Source organism: Dendrobates tinctorius, unplaced genomic scaffold (genome assembly GCF_039654945.1).
Source record: "Dendrobates tinctorius isolate UK_male_01 unplaced genomic scaffold, ASM3965494v1 ptg000008l, whole genome shotgun sequence".
In the NCBI taxonomy this organism is placed as follows: Eukaryota; Metazoa; Chordata; class Amphibia; order Anura; family Dendrobatidae; genus Dendrobates; species Dendrobates tinctorius.
Window position 1 is genome coordinate 11099812 of NW_027361676.1, and position 16218 is coordinate 11116029.

A 16218-nucleotide genomic window follows, 5' to 3' on the forward strand; every position below is an offset into this window, starting at 1 on the left:
GGGGGCGAACTGCTGGGAGCGAAACATCCAAGGGCGAAACATCCGGGGGCAAACTGCTGGGGGCGAACTGCTGGGGGCAAAACATCCGGGGGCAAAACATCCGGGGGCGAAACATCCGGGGGCGAAACATCCGGGGGCGAAACATCCGTGGGCGAACTGCTGGGGGCGAAACATCCGGGGGCGAACTGCTGGGGGCGAAACATCCGGGGGCGAAACATACGGGGGCGAACTGCTGGGGGCGAACTGCTGGGGGCGAAACATGCGGGGGCGAACTGCTGGGGGTGAACTGCTGGGGGCGAAACATCCGGGGGCGAACTGCTGGGGGCGAACCATCCGGGGGCGAAACATCCGGGGGCGAACTGCTGGGGGCGAACTGCTGGGAGCGAAACATGCGGGGGCGAACTGCTGGGGGCGAAACATCCAGGGGCGAAACATCCGGAGGCGAACTGCTGGGGGCGAAACATCCGGGGGCGAACTGCTGGGGGCGAAATGTGCGGGGGCAAAACAACCTGGGGGCGAAATGCTGGGGGTGAAATGTTCGGGGGCGTAGTGTATCTGGGGGCGAAACTTCCTAAAACCGGGTTGGGATCACCTCACTTAAAATTTCAGGTTTTGCTGATGACATTCTTTTATTTATCGCCAACTCCATCCAAGCAGTTCCAGCTATAATGGAGGTCTTGAGGGATTTTGGTAAATGTTCAGGCTTCAAAATTAATTATAACAAATCTGAGGCCTTGGCACTTTTCAGATCGGGGAGGTTGTCTGACCCTTTGTTTCCATTTCATTGCAGCCAGGAATCTCTTAAATATTTAGGCATACAGCTTCCTGCAGACACATCAATTCTATATAGGATTAATTACAAACCCCTTATATCATCACTGATCAATCTTCTAAAGTCCAGGAAACATTTCACACTACACTATCTTTCTCAGGTCGATGCCATCTAATTAAAATGGGAGTGTATCCTAAATTAATGTATGCTTTTCAAACACTTCCCCTATTAATATCTCGAGCAGACCTCAAACTGTTAAATACAGCCTTTCAAAAATTTATATGGTGCGTTTAAGGTAGGACACATATAGGGTTATTAAATTACAGGCATCAAGGGTGGAGGGTGGGATTAATTTCCAGACATAAACAGATATAATTTAGCAGAGAATTTGAAGTACACTATAGACTGGATATGGGGGATCTCTCATTTCCCTAACGTAAGCTTGGAACAGCAACTTTGTCCACATATCTCATTGACTGCCATGTTGCATCTGAGCACTGAGGAACTCCATTGAAGTCCAGGAACACCCAACATTATGGTAAACAATATTGACATGAAGGCGGTGTAGGAAGATTTGTAAACTACCTTACAAGTTATCTCCATTTCAACCTTTTTTAGGTAACCCTAGCTTCTTAAAAGGTTCTCCACCTCTGTTTTATAAAACCCTTGCAGATCAGGGATGCACTTTCTCCATGCTTTCTTTTGATGTGGCATCTCAATGCTTTCCATTATTTGTTATTAATCCTTTTCTCTTTGTTCAGGCGCATAGTTTAGTTAAAAAATGCTCATCGGGTGGGTTTGCAGGGGCTAGGAGGAACAATCTGGATGGTTTTCTTACAGTGTGAGACTACAGGTGACATCTATTCCTGCCGATGTAGAAAGAAACATTAAATAGGTGTGCCTTGGCTAAGGACATGGGGACATGGTCAAAATTTGCCATGTCGTACTTAGACGTTTCAAAGTCTTTGTACTAGTATGAAAACTGCTGACATTATACTTAGTATAATGATTTTGGATTATATGGAAAACATAAAATATTCAATAACAGATTTAGAAGACTAATATTTCATTGGATTAAATTGCTTTTTATATCAGATTATTAGTTTTTTTCTTCATTAAACCTCGATGAAGTGACCCATTATTCATTTTTTACTTCTGACTAAAGGCTAAAATATGTCTATATCTGCTTTTCTCTATTTTACATAATCATTTTCTCAAACAAGTTATCATTAAAACAAGTGAATGATAATGGCTCTAAAGTAAGTTATGGAAAATAAAAGCAACACATGCAAGGAATTGCATTAGCATTTCACTTATATAAATTCTAAGCGGAGAAAAGATCTTTGCTGAATTAGCTTTATTATGTTTATTTCAGGCTTAAGGAAATTTTATGACAGAGCAAGCTTAAAAAGTTCATGATGCGTGATGTAAGATTTTAAAATTAGATATCCGGAGGGCCATGGCATAGTATCCAAATAATTCTCCGTTTTACCTATAAAGCAGCACAGTAATTTTTTTTTATCAGAAAGTCAAACATTGTGTCTACTTTTCATTACTTCTCTTCATTTGAGTCTCTTTTCATTATTTTAATGTTTTATTAACTATATTAAGGAAATTGGTTAGTGTGTTTGTGAAGCTAAAGGAATATGTAAGTCCATTCCCCCCCTTAGCTGATTATAAGGGAACCAGGACCTGCAGCAATGAGCTAATCACTGTGCTAGATTCTGTTAGAACATTTCCACTGTTAAAATCTACATTATACATACTATGTAAATACTTGCATTCTTATTTGGGGGCTCCAAAAACTTTTAAGCGTGGAACTTTTCACTCTTGCTGGCATATTCTGACTCTAGTCACTAATGGCTTAACTGACCTTAAATCCATAATTTATTTTTGCAAATAAAAACATGTAATTTCTACCTCAGCTGATGTAAATCCCGTATCGTGATATCAGAATTAGATTTGAGCAAATTTTTCAAAATTCGTTTTCGATTATGATCGACGAATATTGTTTTTGCAAAATTCACCAAACACAGCCAAACGTCATTGGAGTCAATGGGAGCAGAAATTAAATGAATATATTTGGAACTGATCATCAAACATAAATTTGGCATGAATAGGGTACCAATATGGCACGAATATGGCAAATTCAGATTCGGGCACCGTTTCCGAACATATTTGCTCAACGCTAATCAGAAGCTAACAAACAAATATACAACTTGTAATATTATTTTTTTTATTGTGTATATTCTATATAGTGTATAATAAATGTAAGGTATAATGTTAAAATATCATCATTACCATGCTGGACTTTTGTGCGGCAAAGCTCGCACTTAGGCCCCCTAGTGTAGCTACAACCCTGCATCATCTACCTGCATGTTAATGATGAAATTTACCCTTATAATATGCATTAGTATAGTGAGTGGTGACGGAAGCCACGCTGACAAACCTGCATGAATGAAAACTGAAGGCTCCCATAAAAATAAAATTAATTTTCTTACAGGTACTGCATTGTTAATACAGGCAACTTCATAACGTTATTGCCTTGCAGAGTAACACTATATCTGCAGTTAATAGCTTTGTCAGACAAGACAGGTTACCTCTAAAAGCTGTGTGTCTCCAAACAAACAAGCTAGGCACAATGTATTGGAAATAAGCTGAAATATTTGCAATTTTCCAGAAAAAAATCATGGTGTGGGTGTTGCAGAGTAAAAGTTCCTGTGAGTTCAAAATAGTCTCTGTAGTCATAGATTAATTCATTGAGTTATGTAATTTCTAAAATGAGGTCACTTTTGGGGATTTTATACTCTTCTCGCACTTTAAGGACTCTACAAATGTCTCATGCAACTATTCCAGGAAAATCTGCCCTTCAAAAGCTTTTTGACCACATATAGGGTCTCTCCATGTTTGGGAGAAAGTGCATTACAAATTATGTGGTCCATTTTTTTCCTGTTACTCCTCGTGAAAATTACAAACTGGGGGCTACAATACATTTTCCTGGAAAAAATTTAACTTGTAGGTTCTAAATGCTCAGCACATTCCTAGATGAATTCCTTAAGGGGTCTAGTTTCCAATATGGAGTCATATGTGGAGGGTTTCTGGTGTTCTGGCACCTCAATGGCTATGCAAATATGACAAAGCATCCACAATCTGCAGGACAAATTTGTGCTCTGAAAATTAAATAGCAATCTTTTTCCTTTCCAAGCCCTGTCATGTACCCAAATATTAGCTTTTGACCGCAAAAGGAGTATGCAGTAACCAGATTTAGGATGAACTTCGTAACAAATTATGGGCCATTTTTTTATTGCTACCATTATGAAAATGAACATAAAACCGCATCTCAGTGGAAAATTATTTTAATTTTCACATACAAATGTTATAAAGTTCTGTAAAGCAAAGATAGGTAGAAAATAGCCAACATACACTTTCATGAATTCCTTGAGGCATCTAGTTTCCAAAATGGGATAACTTTTGGGGGTTTATGTTTTGCTATCTCTGCAAATGTCACCAAGAAAAAACAGCCGCACTTAAAATTTTTTTGCTAGAATTGCAGATAGAAAACACTAATATGGTTTATTTTGTGTACAATGTAATTTCACCACAGGAAAGTTATGGAGGTAGGGAGGAAAACAAGGTAACGTTTCGACTCAGTTCTGGGTGTTTATCAAACCTCACTGTAAAAACAAACATACAAAAATTAAACATACAAAATAATATGCAAAAATAAATGTGCTGTACAAATATACATGTGGGTATATATAGCACACCATAAGGTCTGATTTTTTTTTTTAATACATAGTCCCTAAGGTAGTAACTAATGGAGCACATAATACCAGAGCAACACAGCATAAATCATAATTACAAACGAGATGCTTGGGAGATTAGGATCTACTGTATACATGTTTTAACACAGTAGGTGCTGGTAGGTGAGGTGAAGACATGCTGGAATGAGAAAATACTGACCTTAAGAAGTAGAGAAAGTCACCAATAAGTTGTACTAGATAAATAGAAAACAGAAGTCCCAGCTGGGGCTGTGGAAACAGAGTATGGTAAATCAATTGGTGAAAGTAGAAAGGAAAGAGGGGAGAGGAGGAAAGTTCCACATTCATTCTGGCCCTACTAACCTTGGTACTGTGTGGGGTCTGGAACCGTCTATGATGGTGTACATGCACATTGGTAGCAGTGTGGGTTAAATACCCTGTTGGAAGCCAGAACGAGGCTTGGAATGGTCAGAATGAGGCTTGAGACGCAAACTGTCTAAATTGTATGTCCTGTAGGCTGGCCGTGGAACAGTGCGTGTATCTGGCATACTGATGTAGAAAATAGACCTAATAGGCTGTATCCTATGTAGCAGAGCCCATGGTGTGAATAACGGAGCTGAGTATGTTAATAATGGTGGAACGTAATGAAATGTGTAAAGGGCAGAAATAATGAAAGTTGAAAAGGATATACCGTATTTACTCGTGCATAAGCCAAGATTTTCAGCCCATTTTTTGGGGCTGAAAGTCCCCCTCTCGGCTTATACACAAGTCATATACCTGGGGTGGTCGGCGGGGGAGGGGGAGCGGGGGTGTCACAGATCATACTTACCCCCCTGGCGCAGTCTCTGCAGCCCCCCGCTTCTCCACGTTCTCCCTTCCTGCCTTCAGCGGTCATGTGGTACCGCTCATTAAACTCATGAATATGCGCATATTCATGAGTGTAATGAGTGGTACCACGTGACCGCTGAAGGCAGGAAGGAAGACCATGGAGAAGCGGGGCTGCAAAGACCTCGCCAGGAGGGGGTAAGTATAGCGATATTCACCTGTCCCAGGTCCATCGCTGCTCACCGTCTGCTGCATCCTGTGTCAGTAACATTTAGCCAGCAGAGGGCGTGGTGTCGTGGTTAGTGCACGCTATGCCCTCTGCTGCCTGAATATCACTGACAGATGATGTGGCAGACAGCGGTGAGCAGCGATGGACCGAGGGACAGGTGAATATCTCAGGTGCTGGGTCCTGAGCAGGAGAGGTGAGTATGGCATTTTTTTTTGCAGCAGCATATGGGAGCATAATATATGGAGCATCTTATGGGGGCAGCATATGGGGGCATATTCTATGGAGCAGCATATGGGGGCATATTCTATGGAGCAGCATATGGGGGCATATTCTATGGGGCAGCATATGGGGGCATAGTCTATGGAGCAGCATATGGGGGCATAGTCTATGGAGCAGCATATGGGAGCATATTCTATGGAGCAACATATGGGGGCATATTCTATGGGACAGCATATGGGGCATATTCTATGGAACAGCATATGAGGGCATAATCTATGGAGCATCATATGGGGCATAATTTATGGAGCATTTTATAGGGGCATAATCTATGGAGCATCTAATGGGGGCATAATCTATGGAGCATCTTATAAAGGCATAATCTACGGAGCGTCTTATGGGGGCATAATCTATGGAGCATCTTATGGGGGCATAATCTATGGAGCATCGTATGGGGGCATAATCTATGGAGCATCTTATGGGGCATAATCTATGGAGCATTTTATGGGGGAATAATCTATGGAGCATCTTATGGGGGCATAATCTATGGAGCATCTTATAAAGGCATAATCTATGGAGCATCTTATGGAGGCATAATCTATGGAGCATCTTATGGAGGCATAATCTATGGAGCATCTTATGGGGGCATAATCTATGGAGCATCTTATGGGGCGTAATCTATGGAGCATTTTATCGGGCATAATCTATGGAGCATCTTATGGGGGCATAATCTATGGAGCATCTTATGGGGCATAATCTATGGAGCATCTTATGGTGCATAATCTATGGAGCATCTTATGGGGGCATAATCTATGGAGCATCTTATGGGGGCATAATATATGGAACACTATATGGGGCGTATTATTCTATGGAGCATCTTATGGGGGCATTATTAACCTTTGTGCAGCAATATATGGGGTGCATTTTGAATGGAGCATCTTATGGGGCCCATCATGAACTGTATGGAGCATTATATCGGGCTCCTGATTCAATATGGATATTCAAAATCATTTAACTTACTGATGCATCAATTAATTTTACTTTTATTGGTATCTATTTTTATTTTTGAAATTTACCAGTAGCTGCTGCATTTTCCATCCTAGGCTTATACACGAGTCAATATGTTTTCCCAGATTTTTGTGGCAAAATTAGTGGGGTCAGCTTATACACGGGTTGGCTTATACACGAGTATATACGGCAATGATGAAATGAAAAATTGCATGGAAAACAATAAAATTGAAATGGTCCAAATGAAATGGAATAATAATGGAAAATAAAAAAAAAATGGGAAAATAAATAAAATGAAAAATATATGATTAATATGGCCATGATGTTAGGGCCTGCGGAACGCACCAAATAATATAAAAGGAGATATGAGGCGCGTTCGCAGCCCGGTGTCCACCGTGCATATATGGAACCTGCTGCTGAGTAATGGCGGAACTAGATGGTGGATGAACGCTAGCTCACACGTGGGTTAACTTCACTCAGTGTGAATGGAAGCGAACTCTGTTGCTCCACAGAGCAGCTAAAACAAATGCCAGAGCCTGTTGAACTCACAGAGCTTGGCTGAGTGAGTGCTAATTAGTGGTCACAGAGCTGTGTCCTGGAAGCACAGGACTAGAGCTCCTCTAGACCATCAGCACTCGGCGCCGCGGCTGCGGTGCCAGCAAAAGATAGAAATAGATATATATATATATAAACGCGCCAAGTGTGCACAGTACCACTTCGGCGGATGCCACTAACCACCCAGGGTGGGGAGGAAAGCGCTAGAGGTGCGCACGGCATCGCACTGGTGGTTACTGCTACCTGGTGCGGTATGACAATGTCCTGAGCAGGAAGGCACAGGCGGACGCTAGACAGTGCAGAGGACTGGGATGCACTGTGGCTTATAGCTTAGCCACTGACAGGCGCTGACTCTAACCTCTAAGCCCTAACAACAGTCACAACCAAGGGTAGGGGTTTCAATAGTCACCAGATACATGCATCCATCATCATACACACCATAAGCCATCAGAGTCTACACTAGCGCATGGCCGAGCGGCCATGTGACTCTTTTATAGTGGCATCCTTCCGGGACCTTCCCAGTAGTGGGCCAATCCGAGCAGGAATGCGAGGTCACAGCGTCTACATACACAGCATGGATCCAGGTTGGTTAAATTAACCTTTGTTTATCATGACTCAGATTTACTTTATATTATCATCATGATTTAGATTTCCTTTATATTAAAAATGACTATGCACTTTATGGATTTACTTATAATTAGAATATGGTGACACTTGGTATATTATTAGTATAATATATTAGCAACAGTTTACACATGAGCACTGGAACTTTATTATATATGGTTATATCAACTATTTTTAAATTATTGGAGATATTATATGGCCTGGTCATGGTTACTATACTTTGATAGTGTATGTTGACCTGTTTCCTCTAATATGCGTTTTTTAAAACTGTTTTTAAATAAATCTTTGGTTGGTGTCACTAATCAATAAAAATTGTCTAATTGAACAACACTTTGGTAAATTTTGGTTTTTAAGTAGTCTATTTTTGGTATATGATTCTAGTGTGGCTACTTAAATAAATTATGATTTAGTATCTTTAGGGTGAATGTAATTGTTATCCTATATTTGGAATAAGGAATGGGAATAAGGAATGGGACCTGTGCATGTGACTACCGACCTCCAATGAGAGGTCATCCCACGGGCATTCTCAGTAAGCAAAAGACAGGACTTAGTCCCAGAAGAGTCTACTTGCTGCTGACTCAAGCATGGAGATATAGCAGAGCCAGAATGAGCAACCAGATGCCTAGCATCAGCCTGGATAGATGTCTCTGCTGAGCAGGAATCTCTGCAGCTGCTGAGGAATGGGAGACCGCAGAGGATATGGCTTGAGATTCCCCCTGTGCAGTGGGGGAAACTTGACGCCTAACACATGATGGTATATAAAAGATCTGAAATTAAGTAGATGAAAACATGATTATGAGGAAAAAATAATAATTATTATTATTATTAAGTTTTTTAAGGTAAAAATAAAAAGAAAAGAACAAAGGCAAAGCTGAGAAAATAAATGAAAAAAAATGTATAAAAAGGGGTGAACGTAGAAAATAAAAAATAAATTAAATAATGGTACATCAAAGTAGTGAATAAGTAGTGAAAAATTATAAAGAAAATAAAAATAATTAAAATTAAAATTAACCTCTTCACCCCTCAGCCTATTTTGACCTTAATGACCTCGCCATTTTTTGCAATTCTGACTAGTGTCCCGTTATGAGGTAATAACTCAGGAGCGCTTCAACGGATCCTAGTGATTCTGAGAATGTTTTTCGTGACATATTGGGCTTCATGTTAGTGGTAAAATTAGGTCGATAATTTTTGTGTTTATTTGCGAAAAAAAATTGGAAATTTGGCAAAAATTTTGAAAATTTCGCAATTTTTAAATTTTGAATTTTTATTCTGTTAAGCCAGAGAGTTATGTGGCACAAAATAGTTAATACATAACGATTCCCACATGTCTACTTTACATCAGCACAATTTTGGAGAAAAAAAAATTTTGTTAGGAAGTTATAAGGGTTCAAAGTTTATCAGCAATTTCTCATTTTTTCCAGCAAAATTTACAAAACCATTTTTAGTGACCACATCACATTTGAAGTTTCTTTGAGGGGCCTACATGACAGAAAACACCCAAAAGTGACACCATTCCAAAAGTTACTCAAAATTACATTCAAGAAGATTATTAACCCTTCAGGTGCTTCACAGGAACTAAAGCAACGTGGAAGGGGAAAAATGGACATTTTAATTTTTCCAGCAAAAATTTTCTTTTAGCCTCAATTTTTTCATTTTCACATGGGCAGCAGGATAAAATGGATCCTAAAATTTGTTGGGCAATTTCTCCTGAGTACACCGATACCTCATATGTGGTCATAAACCACTGTTTGTGTGCACGGTAGGGCTCAGAAGGGAAGGAGCGCCATTTGACTTTTTGAATGAAAAATTAGCTCCAATCTTTAGCAGACACCATGTTGCATATGGAAAGCATGTAGTGTATGTAAAGTTGGTGTGTGGTGTAGTATACATCACACACACACACACCATCCTGACATACACCACACACCAACCTGACATACACTACGTCAGATTGGTGTGTGGTGTAGAGTACGTCAGGTTGGTGTGGTATGGTGTAGTGTACATCAGGTTGGTGTGTGTGGTGCAGAATACACCACATACACAACACCCTGACATACACTACAACACACACACCAACCTGACGTACACTATACCACACACACGAACCTGGCACACTACATCAGGTTGGTGTGTGGTGTGGTGTAGTGTATGTCATGTTGGTGTGTGTGGTGTACAGATGGTAACCTTTATCAAGCAGTGGGTGGACCAAATCCAACACTATTTTCCCACTCTCCCCCAGAGAAGGTGGGCATTCTGGGGACTGGATCCTGCTATCCTTCCCTTGGTTAGCTCTAAAGCTGTGAGAATACCCTGATGGAATTGAAGCCTCCCTTTGAAGTGGATGAGGGATTCATCCACACAAATTTCCCTTTGGGGAATGTACACTTTGGCAAACTTGTTGCTGAAGTGTTCGATGACCGGCCGAATTTTGAACAGTCTATCAAAATTCGGGTCATCGCGGGGAAGGCTGTCAGTATTGTCCCTAAAATGGAGAAAGTTATGAATCGCCTCAAAACGTTTGTGAAACATAACCATGACAAATATTGGAGTTTGATATAAAATACCAGTACTCCAGTGTTGGCGAATTTCTGTTTCCTTCACTATCCCCAAGTGAAGAACCAGTCCCTAAGAGTTCATCATTTTCAACTGAGCCAACGGGACTCCAAGTAAAAAATGATGAATTAGGGTTTTCAGCAAAAAATTGCAGGGCATACAAGTTTGTTTGCTCCACTATAAGACTGATAATTGACTCAGAGAAATAGACTTCAATCAGGAATCCGTGGAGCAAAATTTTCAGGGACGGGGTCCAGAAGGGGGCACTAGTGCTAGGTTGGGCGTGACTAGCACTAGGTTGGGGGTTACTCATACTTGGCTGTGGGTCTTCTCCCCCAACTTTCCTCCTCTCCCCCCTTTCCTTTCTACTTTCACAAACTGATATACCATATTCTGTTTCCACAGCCTCAGCTGGGACTTCTGTTTTCTATTTGTCTAGTACAACATAATGGTGACTTTCTCTACTTCTTAGGGCTCATACTCACATGCTGTGACGCCTCTGGCTATTACGTCCAAGAGTGGACCCTCTGGATCGCGGATCCGGAGCCCCTGGGCCGAGCACACCTGGTGAAGACCGACCCCTATACAGGGATCGTTAGGGGCAAGACCGCAGGGGGCGGAACCGCGACAGCCGGAGCCAGCAGGGACGACTCGGAGGACTGGCAGACAGAGCAGGAGTAGCGAAGTGGAGGCAGTAGAAAGAGGCTGGGAGCCCACAGGAAAGGTACAGCGAGGACCACAGGAAGGAGGCAGGCAGACAGACACGGAACAGGAACAGGGCAGACAAAGGAACAGCAGGGGTAGGCAGGGTACACAGAAGAAGGTAGGGCCGATGGGTGCTGCGAGTCACAACAATCATCAGGCGCCCTCAGAATAGAGCGGACGCCTGATATATGCGGCGACCGGAAGTGCGCCCTACAGACCCTCCCCTAGCGACGCCCCCTGCCAACGGAAGAAGCCGGGGGAACGCGCGTGCGCGGCCTAAGGCCGCCGCGGTCACCCGCAGCAGAGCGGCAAGCAGCGCGGAGGAACGCGCGAACCGGAGGGCGCAGGTGAGAGGGAGCTGCGGCGGGCGCCGTCGCTAAAGGGGCATCGGCGGGCACGGCCGCCGATGTCACAGTACCCCCTCCCATATGCCCTCTCCTTCTGAGGTTGGTTAGAAATCTTTTCATGATAAGGGGGGCATCGACATTCTCTCGGGGCTCCCAGGACCTCTCCTCTGGGCCAAAACCCTTCCAGTCGATAAGAAAAAGAGTCTTACCTTTGACCCTTTTCATAGCCAGGATGTCCTTTACTTCAAAGACATTGTCAGAACAAATTGGCGAGGGAGGGGACATGGAGGTTGGTTGGAACCGATTCAAGACCACAGGTTTAAGGAGCGAGATATGGAAGGCGTTAGGGACCCGGAGTGATGCCGGCAACCTCAATTTGTAGGCTACCTTGTTAATGCGCCCAAGTACTTCAAAAGGCCCGATGTACCGAGGACTTAATTTGTAAGCAGGGACTTTCAGGCGGATATGTTTGGTAGAAAGCCAGACTTTGTCCCCGGGCTGGTACGGGGGTAGATCCCTTCGTCTTTTGTCCGCGTGTTTCTTAATTCGGACGTTGGCTAGCTCGAGCGCCTCTCTGGTCTCCTTCCAAATTTGCGAAAACTCCTTGGCGAGAGTGTCTGCTGCAGGAACTCCAGACGATGCGGAAAAGGGCAATGGAACCCCAGGATTTAGCCCAGTTACCACAAAGAACGGTGTCTTGGACGTTGATTCGCTGGAATGATTATTATGAGCGAATTCTGCCCAAGGTAGAAGAGAGACCCAATTATTCTGATGGGCGTTAGAAAAGTGGCGTAGGTAGGTGGTCAGAATTTGGTTAATCCGTTCCACTTGGCCGTTGGTTTGAGGATGATACGCTGAAGAGAAGTCGAGAGACGTGCCCAGGAGCCGACAGAGGGCCCTCCAGAATCGGGAAGTAAACTGGACCCCTCGATCGGTCACGATTCGCAGAGGGAGGCCATGTAGCCTGAACACGTGGTGGATAAAGATTTCGGCCAACTTTGGGGCAGATGGCAGTCCGACCAAGGGAATAAAGTGGGCCATCTTGGAAAAGCGGTCAGCGACGACTAAGATGGTAGTACACCCAGCCGAGCGAGGGAGATCAGTCACGAAATCCATGGCGATTTGCTGCCAAGGAGCCTCTGGGACAGGCAACGGATGAAGGAGGCCGGAGGGGAGAGTCCTTGGAACCTTGTTCTGAGCACAAGACCTGCAGGAGGCTACAAAGTCCTTAGCATCCTGGTGGAGAGAGGGCCACCAGTAATACCGGGAAAGAAGCAAAAGAGTTTTCTTAATCCCAACGTGCCCAGCAACCTTGGAAGAATGTCCCCAGCGCAGTACTTCCAGGCGTTTGTTTGGAGGGACGAAGGTCTTGCCAGGCGGAGGGTTAGAGAAACTCACGGGGGCCACGGAGATAACTTTAGCCGGCTCGATGACATACGATGGATCCTCCTCCCTCTCCGGAGGCTGCAAAGACCTGGAAAGCGCATCGGCTTTGATGTTCTTACTGCCGGGCCGGAAATGGAGCTTGAACTCAAAACGGGAAAAGTACAGAGCCCACCTGGCTTGTCTGGAGTTGAGTCTCTGGGCAGATTGCAGGTAGGCCAGGTTCTTGTGGTCCGTGAAGATAGTAAAGGGGTGCACTGCCCCCTCGAGCAGATATCGCCATTCCTCCAGCGCCATTTTAATGGCCAATAATTCCCGGTCCCCAATGGAGTAGTTGCACTCCGCCGGAGAAAAGGTTTTGGAGAAGAACCCGCAGGGGACAAGACGTCCAGATGGAGCCTGTTGGGAGAGAACCGCCCCAGCTCCAGTGGAGGAGGCATCAACTTCCAGAATGAAGGGCCTACTGGCCACAGGACGGTGTAAAATCGGAGCAGAAGCAAACGAGCGTTTCAGGGCAAGAAAGGCGTCCTCGGCTTCAGAGGGCCAGACGTTAGGCTTCGTCCCCTTACGGGTCAGGACCGCAATGGGCTTGGTGACTGTAGAGAAGTGGGGTATAAACTGCCGGTAATAATTAGCGAAGCCGAGGAAACGCTGGATGGCCTTTATGCCAACCGGACGAGGCCACTGGAGTACCGCGGACAGCTTGTCCGGATCCATCTTAAGACCGGAATCCGTGATGATGTACCCCAAGAAGGGTAACGCTGTTTGCTCGAAGAGGCACTTCTCGATCTTGGCGTAAAGACGATTTTCTCGAAGGCGCTGCAGGACCATGCGTACACTTCTCCGGTGGGAGGAGAGGTCGGTCGAGAAAACGAGGATATCGTCCAAATATACCACTACGCAGGAATAGAGTAGGTCTCGGAACACCTCATTTACGAATTCCTGAAACACCGCTGGAGCGTTGCAGAGACCGAACGGCATGACCAAGTATTCATAATGGCCATCCCGGGTATTGAAGGCCGTCTTCCACTCGTCCCCCGCTCGGATTCGGATTAAGTTGTAAGCTCCCCGCAGATCCAACTTCGTGAAGATTCTGGCCCCCCTCAGGCGGTCGAAGAGTTCAGGAATCAGCGGGAGCGGGTACCGGTTTTTGACCGTGATGTTGTTCAGGCCCCGGTAGTCAATACAGGGTCGCAGGGACCCATCTTTCTTCCGGACGAAGAAGAAACCTGCGCCCGCAGGGGACGAGGACTTTCGGATGAATCCCTTGGCCAGATTTTCCTGTATATATTCCGACATAGCCGAGGTCTCTGCTGGGGACAAAGGATATGTTCTCCCTCTGGGAGGAGTGGCACCAGGAACTAGGTCGATGGAGCAGTCATAGGAGCGATGAGGGGGTAAGGAATCCGCCTCCTTCTTGCTGAACACGTCGGCAAACGTGTGATAGGGTGCGGGTAAGCCCGGGAGGTCGGCGGGCTTCGAGCATGGACGAGGACGCGTGAGGGCCCGTAGGCAGTGCTCCTGGCAGGAGTGCCCCCAACGGAGAACTTCCCCAGAGCGCCAGTCAATCACAGGTTCGTGCCGTCTGAGCCAGGGCAGTCCTAGGAGAAGCGCATGGGCTAATTGTGGCAGGACATAAAAGGCTATCTTTTCGAGGTGGAGAGCTCCGATTTGAAGATCTACTTCGACGGTAATCATGGTGATGAGTCCGGGTAAAGGTTTACCATCAACGGAGGAAATAGCGCGAGGGTTCTTCAATACCAACACCGGAATCTGGAATTTGTCAACCTCCTCCTGGCGGATGAAATTACCGGCAGCACCCGAGTCCACATACGCCTCCACAGACCCACGCCCCCGACCTGTAATTAGCAAAGCTGAAAGAGTAAGGGGAAGAGAGGAATTTTGATCACCTAGGGGGTCCTCTCTTACCTGACCTAGGTGGAGGCATTTCCCGACCTCTCTGGCTTCTCTGGACAGGAACGCACGAAATGGTTGGCCCCTCCACAGTACAGGCAGAGGCCCTTGGTCATCCTCTCCCTGCGGCGTTGCTCGGACAGTCTGACCCGATCAACCTGCATAGGTTCAGGAGCGGCGCTAACAGGAGATACAGGGAAACGGGGGACAGGAGCCTGATACAACCTAAAGGACCTTCTCTCTCCGACTGCCTCTCTAGCGCGCTCCTGAAAGCGTAGGTCTATGCGAGTGGCCAGCGAAATAAGGTCCTCCAGAGTGGTGGGGGTGTCTCGCCCGGCAAGCTCATCCTTGATCTTGCTGGAGAGGCCTCTCCAAAAGGCTCCCACTAGAGCCTCATTGTTCCACCCTAACTCAGAAGAGAGGGTCCGGAAGCGGATGGCGTATTGCCCCACTGTGAGGGAACCCTGGCGGAGGTTAAAAAGGGCCTCAGTGGAGGATGCTAAGCGACCCGGTTCATCGAATACCTTGCGAAAGGTTTCTAAGAAGGTCTGTAAATTTAGCACTACGGGGTCATCTCTCTCCCACAAGGGGTTCACCCAGGACAGAGCCTCACCCTCAAGATGGGACACAACGAATGCCACCTTGGCGCGGTCAGTAGGATACTGAAGGGGGGCAAGCTCAAAATGTAGCCTGCATTGATTTAAAAAACCCCGGCATAACTTGGGATCTCCACCGTACCTGGGGGGTTTACCCAGACGGGGAGCCGGAGTAGGGGCTACATCCGGGGAGGAAGTTGCAGCGGCAGCAGAGGATTGCAGGGCCAGCAATCGGTCATCCACGGATGCCATGTAACCCAAGATGTGGGATTGGGCGTCGCGCTGCTGCGCGAGCTCCTGTTGAAGGCTGACTAAGAGAGGAGCGTGCCCGGGGTCAGAGGTCTGCAGGGCGGACAACCGGGTGTCCATAGACTTCATAAAGGACATTATCCGGTTCTGATTTTCACGAAGGAACAGCAATTCCTTTTGTGTGGCGGCTGCGGCACCGGCGGGATCCATGGCCTGATGATACTGTGACGCCTCTGGCTATTACGTCCAAGAGTGGACCCTCTGGATCGCGGATCCGGAGCCCCTGGGCCGAGCACACCTGGTGAAGACCGACCCCTATACAGGGATCGTTAGGGGCAAGACCGCAGGGGGCGGAACCGCGACAGCCGGAGCCAGCAGGGACGACTCGGAGGACTGGCAGACAGAGCAGGAGTAGCGAAGTGGAGGCAGTAGAAAGAGGCTGGGAGCCCACAGGAAAGGTACAGCGAGGACCACAGGAAGG